The sequence below is a fragment of the Amblyraja radiata genome, chromosome 1 (assembly GCF_010909765.2).
Source record: "Amblyraja radiata isolate CabotCenter1 chromosome 1, sAmbRad1.1.pri, whole genome shotgun sequence".
Classification (NCBI taxonomy): Eukaryota; Metazoa; Chordata; class Chondrichthyes; order Rajiformes; family Rajidae; genus Amblyraja; species Amblyraja radiata.
The window spans coordinates 13,723,342-13,735,258 of NC_045956.1; positions in this window are offsets into that span (position 1 = coordinate 13,723,342).

Sequence of the window (11,917 nt, forward strand, 5' to 3'; positions counted from 1 at the left end):
ACTGAAGTCAAACTAACAGGTCTATAATTGCTAGGTTTACTCTTAGAACCCTTTTTAAACAATGGAACAACATGCGCAGTACGCCAATCCTCGGGGACTATTCCCGTTTCTAATGACATTTGAAATATTTCTGTCATAGCCCCGGCTATTTCTACACTAACTTCCCTCAATGTCCTAGGGAATATCCTGTCAGGACCTGGAGACTTATCCACTTTAATATTTTTCAAAAGTGTCAGTACTTCTTTTACTTTGAAACTCATAGTATCCATAACTACTCTACTCGTTTCCCTTACCACACATAATTCAATATCCTTCTCCTTGGTGAATAACGAAGAAAAGAAATTGTTCAATATCTCCCCCATCTCTTTTGGCTCTGCAGATAGCTGCCCACTCTGTTTCTCCAATGGACCAATTTTATCCCTCGTTATCCTTTTGCTATTAATATAGCTGTAGAAACCCTTTGGATTTACTTTCACCTTACTTGCCAAAGCAACCTCATATCTTCTTTTAGCTTTTCTAATTTCTTTCTTAAGATTCTTTTTACATTCCTTATACTACACAAGCACCTCATTTACTTCATGCTGCCTATAATTATTGTAGATCTCCCTCTTTTTCCGAACAAGATGTCCAATTTCCCTTGAAAACCAGGGCTCTTTCCAATCTACCCCGGGTGGAGGGGGGAGAGAGAGTAGAGAGGGAAGAAAGGAGTAGACGGGGAGGGGGGTGTGAGGGGGAATGGAGAAGGGGGAGGTACCCTCATGCTCCCGGGGCAGCTCTCCAGTCCCTCCAGTCGCCGTGCTTCACGCACACAGCCCCAGTTCCCCCCCCCCCCTCTCTCCCCAGGAAGACGCGGTGAACAATACAGCGAGGGCCGGGGTTTGCCGCGACGTTTACAAACCTCGGCCTCAGCTCACGCCCGGACCCCGGCATCCGTTCCCGCCACTGGCCCTCTCCCTCCCTTCTCTCCTTCCATTCCCTCCCTCCCTCCCTTCCCTTCTTCCCTCCCTTCTTTCCTTCCCTCCATCATTCCTCTCTTTTCCCTTCTCTCCTTCCCTCCCTCCCTTCTTTCCCTCCATCCCTTCTTTCTCTACTTCCCTCACTCCCTTCTCTCTCCCTCCCTTCTCCCTCCTCTCCTTCCCTCCCACACACACACATAAAGCACAGACAACTAACACACACACATCACGCACAGACAACTAACACACACACAACTAAGACACACACACACAACTAAGTTTAGATTGGGTAGAAGCCCAAAGGGTAGGATGGGGCTGAAGCCCAAAATTTAATGCCTGGACTGTTTTTTTGCCAATAGTTATTGGTTTTCCAAGCTCTTGTTAATTAAATTATTGTTTTTTTCATTTCACAGTCACTAAAACAAGTGATATTGTAACTATGTACTTTTCAGAGGTGATCTACACATTTTGTTTGTTACTTCTAGGCTTACATGAATGCAATTTTATATTAAAACTAGACTAAGTGGGACCCGTTGGGTCCCAGCTTCACACGGGAGGGCTGGTCCACCAATGCAATATTCCACATCTGCACCAATTCCAATATTGCTGGCCAGTGGGGTGGGTGGGGGGCTTTCTGGAGCGCTAGTATGTGTGTTGTGGGTCAAAGGGACTGGTTTCCAGAGGGCTAGTATGGACATTGTGGGCTGAATGGATTCTTGGGCTCGCAGCTCAGTCACTCAAGCCGGGCACCTCAATCACTCTGGCCGGGCAGCTCAGTCACTCAGTCTGTTGTGCGCTGAAGGGACTGGTTTCCAGAGGGCTAGTATGGACATTGTGGACTGAATGGATTTTTGGACTTGCAGTTCAGTGAGTCATGGCAGGTGGGCTGGCAGTTCACTAAGTCATAGGTGGTGGGCTGGCACTTCAGTCACTTACAGCTGGTAGGCTGGCATTTCACTTACTCATGGCTGGTGGGCTGGCAGCCCAGTCTCTCATGGCTGGTGGTGGCAGTTCACTCAGTCATCCGTCCTCCCTTCACCCCCCACTCTGCTCCATGCCATTCCCCTCCCCCACACGCATTCAGTCCATCTCCCCTCAATCTCCCCCCCATGCACTCTTAGTGGCTCTTTCCGACAGCGCAACCCTTCCTGCCTATTAGGTTACTATTGTGATGAAGAGCACGCAGGCATGGCAAGTGGAAAAAGGATTTATTAAAGTTTAAAATGTGAATGACTAAAAATATAACAACAATTTAAATGTTAAAGATGAGTTATTTTTTGTTGTGTCTCTTGCTGTGTTCTGCTGCTCACTGCCTCTTGATAACACTTTGCTTTTGACAATTTTAATATAGAGAGATTAAGCAGTCAAATTTTAACAAAGAAAATCTGAGAATTTACCTCAAAAGTCATCACGGAGTGCAGGCCGCAAGTCCAACCTCACAGCACACCAAGCAGAGTGTAGGCAGCAAGTCCAACCTTACAGCACTCCAAGCCAATTTCACAGCATTTCAAGCAGAACACGAACACACACACGAACACACACACACAGACACTCATACACAGAGACACAGTCAAACACTCACACACATACACAGACACTCACACATACGCACGCAGACAGACGACGCGCACACACACATTTTAGAAGCAATAGACACTTTCTGCAACCATTTTAGAACCAATAGCGACACTTTTTGCACCATTTTAGAACCAATAGCCACTTTTTGCAAGCATTTAGAACCAATAGACACTTTTTGCAAGCATTTTAGAACCAATAGAGACACTTTTTGCAAGCATTTTAGAACCATTAGACACTTTTTGCAAGCATTTTAAAACCAATAGACACTTTTTGCAAGCATTTTAGAACCAATAGAGACATTTTTTGCAAGCATTTTAGAACCAATAGACAATTTTTGCAAGCATTTTAGAACCAATAGACACTTTCTGCAACCATTTTAGAACCAAAAAATACTTTCTGCATGCATTGTAGAACCAAAAAAGACACTTTCTGCACGCATTGTAGAACCAAAAAAGACACTTTCTGCACGCATTGTAGAACCAATAGAGACACTTTTTGCAAGCATTTTAGAACCAATAGCGACACTTTTTGCACCATTTTAGAACCAATAGCCACTTTTTGCAAGCATTTAGAACCAATAGACACTTTTTGCAAGCATTTTAGAACCAATAGAGACACTTTTTGCAAGCATTTTAGAACCATTAGACACTTTTTGCAAGCATTTTAAAACCAATAGACACTTTTTGCAAGCATTTTAGAACCAATAGAGACACTTTTTGCAAGCATTTTAGAACCAATAGACACTTTTTGCAAGCATTTTAGAACCAATAGACACTTTCTGCAACCATTTTAGAATCATAAAATACTTTCTGCATGCATTGTAGAACCAAAAAAGACACTTTCTGCACGCATTGTAGAACCAAAAAAGACACTTTCTGCACGCATTGTAGAACCAATAGAGACACTTTTTGCAAGCATTTTAGAACCAATAGACACTTTTTGCAAGCATTTTAGAACCAATAGAGACACTTTTTGCAAGCATTTTAGAACCAATAGACACTTTCTGCAACCATTTTAGAACCAAAAAATACACTTTCTGCAAGCATTGTAGAACCAAAAAAAAACACTTTTTGCAATCATTTTAGAACCAATAGACACTTTTTGCAAGCATTTTAGAACCAATAGACACCTTTTGCAAGTATTTTAGAACCAATAGACACGTTCTGCATGCATTGTAGAACCAAAAAGGACACTTTCTGCACGCATTGTAGAACCAATAGACACTTTCTGCAAGCATTTTAGAACCTAGACACTTTTTGCAAGCATTTTAGAACCAATCGACACCCTTTGTAAGCATTTTAGAACCAAAAGAGACACTCTTTGCAAGGATTGTAGAATCAAAAGAGACACTCTTTGCAAGCATTGTAGAACCAATAGAGACACTTTCTGCAAGCATTTTAGAACCAAAAGACACTATTTGCAAGTAGTGTAGAACCAAAAAAGACACTTACTGCAAGCATTGCAGAACCAATAGACACTTTTAGCAAACATTTTAGAACCAATAGACACTTTTTGCAAGCATTTTAGAAGCAAGAGACACTTTTTGCAAGCATTTTAGAAGCAATAGACACCTTTTGCAAGCATTTTAGAACCAATAGACACTCTTTGCAAGCATTTTAGAACCAATAGACACATTTTGCAAGCATTTTAGAACCAATAGAGACACTTTTTGCAAGCATTTTAGAACAAAAAAATACACTTTCTGCAAGCATTGTAGAACCAATAGACACTTTATTCAAATATTTTAGAACCAAGACACTTTTTGCAAGCATTTTAGAACCAATAGACACTTTTTGCAAGCATTTTATAACCAAGAGACACTCTTTGCAAGCATTTTAGAACCAATAGACACATTTTGCAAGCATTTTAGAACCAATAGAGACACTTTTTGCAAGCATTTTAGAACAAAAAAATACACTTTCTGCAAGCATTGTAGAACCAATAGACACTTTATTCAAATATTTTAGAACCAAGACACTTTTTGCAAGCATTTTAGAACCAATAGACACTTTTTGCAAGCATTTTATAACCAAGAGACACATTTTGCAAGCATTTTAGAACCAATACACTTTTTGCAAGCATTTTAGAACCATTAGACACTCTTTGCAAGCATTTTAGAACCAATAGAGACATTCTTTGCAAGCATTTTAGAACCAATAGACACTTTCTGCAAGCATTTTAGAACCAAAAAAAGACACTTTCTGCAAGCATTGTAGAACCAATAGACACTTTTTGCAAGCATTGTAGAACCAATAGACACTTTTTGCAAACATTTTAGACCAATAGACACTTTTTGCAAGCATTTTAGAACCAATAGAGACACTTTTTGCAAGCATGTTAGAACCAATAGAGACACTTTTTGCAAGCATGTTAGAACCAATAGAGACACTTTTTGCAAGCATGTTAGAACCAATAGAGACACTTTTTGCAAGCATGTTAGAACCAATAGAGACACATTTTGCAAGCATTTTAGAACCAATAGACATTTTTTGCAAGCATTTTAGAACCAATAGACATTTTTTGCAAGCATTTTAGAACCAATAGACACCCTTTGCAAGCATTTTAGAACCAAAAGAGACACTCTTTGCAAGCATTGTAGAATCAAAAGAGACACTTTCTGCAAACATTTTAGAACCAAAAGACACTATTTGCAAGCATTGTAGAACCAAAAAAGACACTTACTGCAAGCATTGTAGAACCAATAGACACTTTTTGCAAGCATTTTAGAAGCAATAGACACTTTCTGCAAGCATTATAGAAGCAATAGACACTTTTTGCAAACATTTTAAAACCAATAGACACTTTTTGCAAGCATTTTAGACTAATGGACACTTTTTGCAAGCATTTTAGAACCAATAGACACATTTTGCAAACATTTTAGAAGCAATAGACACTTTTTGCAAGCATTTCAGAACCAATAGACTCTTTGCAAGCATTTTAGAACCAATAGACACATTTTGCAAGCATTTTAGAACCAATAGAACCACTTTTTGCAAGCATTTTAGAACCAAAAAACACACTTTCTGCAAGCATTGTAGAACCAATAGACACTTTTTGCAAACATTTTAGAACCAAGACACGTTTTGCAAGCATTTTAGAGCCAATAGACAGTTTTTGCAAGCATTTTAGAACCAATATACACATTTTGCAAGTATTTTAGAACCAATAGACACATTTTGCAAGCATTTTAGAACCAATAGACACATTTTGCAAGCATTTAGAACCAATAGACACTCTTTGCAAGCATTTTAGAACCAATAGAGACATTCTTTGCAAGCATTTTAGAACCAATACACTCTTTGCAAGCATTTTAGAACCAATACACTCTTTGCAAGCATTTTAGAACCAATACACCCTTTGCAAGCATTTTAGAACCAAGAGACATTCTTTGCAAGCATTTTAGAACCAATAGACACTCTTTGCAAGCATTTTAGAACCAATAGGCACATTTTGCATTTTAGAGCCGATAGACACTTTGGAAGCATTTTAGAACCAATAGACACTCTTTCCAAGCATTTTAGAACAAATAGACACTCTTTGCAAGCATTTTAGAACCAATAGACACTCTTTGCAAGCACTTTAGAACCAATAGAGACATTCTTTGCAAGCATTTTAGAACCAAGACACTCTGCAAGCATTTTATAATCAATAGACACTCTTTGCAAACATTTTAGAACCAATAGACACTTTTTGCAAGCATTTTAGAACCAATAGACACTTTTTGCAAGCATTTTAGAACCAATAGACACTTTTTGCTAGCATTTTTGAACCAATAGACACTTTCTGCAAGCATTTTAGAACCATTAGAGACACTTTTTGCAAGCATTTTAGAACCAAAAAAGACACTTTCTGCAAGTATTTCTAGAACAGGCACTTTTTGCATGCATTTTAGAACCACATTAAGGGCACTCACATTTGAGTAGACATGTGTTCAGTGTTATTCACAGCTCAGAGAAACGTGACCCTCTGGCTTCCTCCATCTTGAAGAGTGAGTGAGCCACACCACTTCCGGGTTTTATAGTCCCTCCCCCTCCCACCAGCAGGGGCAGCAGAGAGAATGGCAAATCTTTTAAAAACATTAATATCTTTCTGATTTTTCATCGATGGGAAAAATCCTCCGGTCCCGAAAGGCGGAGGGGGGCTCTGAGCGAGGGGGCCAAAAATGACGGCCGTAGGTGGCGGCGTTCTCTCTGAAATCACGCCACAGTGTGCCAAAAGCGGTCAAGATCAGAGTTTTAGTAATATAGATGTAGCTTAGATCTTTGGTCCATTAACTCGCAGGCACTTTTTAAGCGCACATTTTGATTACTTTCCATTCTACCATAGAGATATAAAGTATAATAAACTTTATTTGTATTTCTATGATTCTACAGACCTTGGCTATGAACCTGGGGCTCACCAAAATTGTTCCCAATTGGGCCCCGCACCTCCTAAGGCCGGCCCTGGCTGTGCAGACCCGTACATGTGTGTCATTGTCTCCCTATCAATATGTGCATAAATAACATTGAGTTTATCTGGAAATGATACATCATTAACACTTAAACTATCTAATTTCATCTTGTAGGAAATGATGGCCCTGCCAGAGCTACCATGTATTTGCCCATGACCTCAGTTGAGCCCAAAATTATCTTTCTGCGCTCTTGATCAAAGATACTAGCTCCTCTAGGATCTTTGCTCTTGATGGCCTTCAGGAGTCATACCTGAAGCTCAGATTGCAACATGATCTTTCCTGCAACCATTCAGTAGTCCCTCTTTTTACCAACAAAATTACAAAAAAGGTTTATTCATCCTTGGAGACACAAGAGACTGCAGTAATATGCAGCAAGTATGCATCTGGAGAACAACAGGACGAGCAGCATCTGTGGAGGCAAAGGGATAGTTGATGATGCTGCTCGAGCTCCTCCAAGCGCTTTGTGTTTTGCTTTAATCACTCCAGTTTAATCACTCTGGTCTCCTGCCCAGGGTAGGTGAACCGAGGATCCGAGGACATTGGTTTATGGTGAAGGGGAAAATATTTAATAGGAATCTGAGGGGTAACTTTTTCACAGAAAGGGTGGTGAGTGTATGGAACAAGCTGCACGAGGAGGTAAGTTGAGGCTGGGACTATCCCAACGTTTAAGAAACAGTTAGACATGTACATGGATGGGACAGGGTTGGAAGGATATGGACCAAAATGCGGGCAGGTGGGACTAGTCTGTGTAGCCGGGGCATTGTTGGCTAGTGTGGGCAAGTTGGGCCGAAGGGCCTGTTTCCACGATCTTAGTTGTACTTGTGTAGACTTTGCTGCATGTTTTTTTTTTTTGTTATCGACGCGTTTTTACTTCCACTCAGGTTGAGCAGATCCGTCCCACTCACTTGTCGCTGTCTCCCCCGGTGCCCCTTGCTGGCGACTCGTGTGTTGAGCCGGGCATCGCCCCCGGGCCTTGGCCCAGGCTCCTGTCACCGCGCTCCCGAGAGCACCCGCGCGGCCGTTGTCATGGAGATGGCGGCAGGGGCGGCAGGCGTGGGGATTCACGGCAAGTGCAGCGGCAAAGTTGCTGCTCCCGGACCACACTGACCCTGTCCTCAGCAGCGAACCCATCCCTCCCCTCGCCTCCCCCACCGGTGAGACGATGGCACGTTTACTTCCAGCTAGTTTGTTGTTTCTCTTGTCTCTGCAGAGTGGGTCCAAGTGAACACAACTTTGGTTCCTTGTGAACAAGTTGCAGGCGCTGGAACAAACATGGGCCCGAAGTCGGGGTGAAGGGATCATAAAATTCCTCATCGGCGAGGTCGAATTTCTTACACTGTTGAACCATTCCCATCAGCAGTGATTGTATCGCTCACCTTCTTGCCTGTGAAAAGGGCTTCAACGTGAAGCGTTAACTGTTCAAGAAGGAACTGTGCAGATGCTGGAAAATCGAAGGTACACAAAAATGCTGGAGAAACTCAGCGGGTGCAGCAGCATCTATGGAGCGAAGGAAATAGGTAACGTTTCGGCCCGAAGCGTTACCTATTTCCTTCGCTCCATAGATGCTGCTGCACCCGTTGAGTTTATCCAGCATTTTTGTGAAGCGTTAACTGTTTCTCTTACCGCAGATGCTCTATGACGTGCCGAGTATTTCCAGCATTTTCTGTTTTATTTTAACATTGCCTAACGTTGTCACCCCATCTCCTTTACAATTTAACATTTAATCTTTAACTTTCTTTCCTAACCTTTCCTTTTAATACTCACGCATCTAATTTATTTAGTTGTGCTTTTAAAATTAATTACTGTCAACTGTTCAAGTGAATGGTAGATCAGCAGTTATTTCAAGGGGAATTATCAGTTTTATTAATAGGGGTCTTTACAGTATTTATTAATAAGGGGTCTTAAGAAGGGTCTCGACCCGAAACGTCGCCTATTTCCTTAGATGCTGCTTCATCCGCTGAGTTTCTCCAGTATTTTATTCTACCTTCGATTCTCCAGCATTTGCAGTTTCTTCTTAAAAAGTTTTATTAATATGAGGTGTTACCGATCAACACGATTTTGTCTGTGTTTTTTGCTGCAGTTGGGTTCATTGTCTGAGGATAGGAATAGTGGCTTTCTATTCTTAAGTGGCATTACTTTTTGAAATCTGTCAGCGCAACCTCTGAAGCGGTTTTGACGTATGGAATATAACAGATCTCCAGACAGACTAACCAGCTCCTGTCAACCTTTCTGATTGAACGTACCTATGTATTGAATTTACCTTTATTTATTACATGCCTTTACATTATTCCCTAATTTCTTGCTGGTTTAATTTTCTTTTTTAATTGGGTTTAATTATTTTCAGGTTGTTCCTAATATTTGTAGAGACTACACTGTTCCCACCAGTTTTTCCTGACCATCTAACTTTCACCCACATACAATTTTTCCAGGACTGCTCATCCGCTTAGCTTACTTATGAGTGAAACTGCATCATGACGAATGGCAAACACAGCACCAGGACATCATGAAGCAGATGGCACCACTCAACCCCGAGTTGGAGTGAACGCCATAGATAGATAGATAGATAGATAGATAGAATAGAGTTTCCATACCCAAGTATGTATGTACCACCACCCCCTCCACAGGTACCTTCCCCTGCAACTGCAGAAGTTGCAACTCCTGTCCTATACCTCCTCCCTCGACTATGTCCAGGGACCCCGACAGTCCTTTCAGGTTAGACAGAGGTTTACTTGCCCCTCCTCCACCCTCATCTACTGTATCCATTGTTCAAGATGTGGACATACATCGGTGAGACCAAACGCAGACTGGGCGATCGTTTCGCTGAACACCTTTGCACAGTCTGCCTGAACCCACCTGATCTCCCGGTTGTTAAACACTTTAATTCTCCTTCCCATTCCTACGCAGACCTTTCTGTCCTAGGTCTTCTCCATTGTCAGAGTGAGGCTAAACACAAATAGAAAGAACAGCATCTTATAAGGCATCTTATATTTCACTTGGGCAGCTTATAGCCCAGTGTTATGAATAGTGATTTCTCTAACTTCAAGTAGCCCCTGCATTCCCCCTCTCTATCCCTCCCCCACCCAAGTCGCACTAGCTTCTCGTTTTCATCTAACAAACAGCTAACAATGGCCTGTTTCCTCGATCATCTTTACTTTTTTTGCATATTCATTGTCCTTTATCTCTCTACATGATCGCCTATATCTCTCGTTTCCCTTATCCTTAACCAGTCTGAAGAAGGGTCTCGACCCGAAACATCACCCATTTCTTCTCTCCAGAGATGCTGCCTGTCCCGTTGAGTTACTCCAGCTTTTTGTGTCGATCATCCATACCCGTAAATCTGGAATCATTTCTTGTATTCTGACCTTGATAACAAGCAATAGTTTAAAAATACAGAGAATAAAGATTACGTTTACCATGGATACTTTCTCAATTGTCATGAGATATTGAAGCAGTGAACATGCCTTCACTCAGTTGAGCCGACTTTGTTATATTCTGTGTATTGCAGGAGTTCAAGATTTGCAGCGTTCTTAGCCTATCTAGTCACAGTTTACAATGCCACTAGTTGCAAAGCAGTATGCAAAAAGGGCACAGCCCACTCTGCAGGAACATGGACAAAATTGTGATTTTCCACAATCTAAACAATTTCTGAGACCAACCACTCGGTAAGTGTTCATTGAAATAACAGCTATTTTTTAATGGATTTATATATACATGACGGTACTGTTAGTCTATAAATATCTCTCGAATAAAAGAGGTAGAAACAGTGGTTACGTTTTTGTTCATGTGTTTTATCACATGATGGCATGATTGCAAGTTTCACGGGCAAAAGAAAATGCTGAATTCAATTGTGGGACTTCACAGCATGAAATAAAACATGTTTGAATGCAACAAGACACAGTGCATACTTAAGCATGGGTTGATATATGTCACAGATTTGTCGAGAAACAGGGCTTTGACCTACCATGTTTATGCCAACCATTAAGGGCCATCTACACTAATTCCATTTCTGAGCACTTGGTCTATATTGCCTTCTTTGCCTCGGAGATTCAAGTGCTTATCCAGATACTTTAAAGTGGTAAGTGATGTTTGTGTCATATTAGTGCCATGTAATCATCATTACACAAAAAGGTCCAATTTCCTACCCTTACCATTCATCGGATTACCTTTGCTGAAATAGTCACAATCAACATCATGGAATCCACCACTTATCAGAAACTCAATTGAATCAGCCGCATAAGTATTGAGACGGATCAGATGCTGTGATGAGTAACTCCCCTCCCAACACCCCAAAGCCTTTTTTTTTAAATTTATAAGGCAGAGGGCAAGAATATGTGCCATATTTGGCACTCTGCTGCTGTGCCCATCCAGTTCACTTATTAGAGTACATTGGAATTTCTTGGCAATGAAATACCATATGTACAAATGGCTCTAAGCACATAACCATATTGTAGCAGTTAACAATTTAGGTTGAGGTTTATTATTGTCACATGTACAGTGAAAAGTTTTGTTTCGCATGACATCTTATCTAAGTTCCGCGTGGTAGGCTGCTCTGGTTAGATTGCATGGTATCCAAGGAGAACCAGCTAACGGGACACATAATTGGCTTCATGGAAGGAAGCAGAGGGTGATGGCGGATGGTTTTTTTTTGGACTTGAGGCCCGTGACTGGTGGTATGCCTCAGGGATCGGTGCTGGGCTCATTACTGTTTGTGGTTTATATCAACAATTTAGATGAAAACTAGACCAAGTGCAGACCCGTTGGGTCTGTTCCCCCAACGCGTGTTTGCGGGGGGGGGGGTGGGTGGGGGGGGTTGGAGCTGCGGCATCACACACACTAACCACTCCCCAAACACACAGGTGGGTGGAGGGGGGAGGGGGAGACGGGGTGGGGAGAGGGGAGAGGGCGAGGAGGAAATGGGAGAGATTTGGGAGGG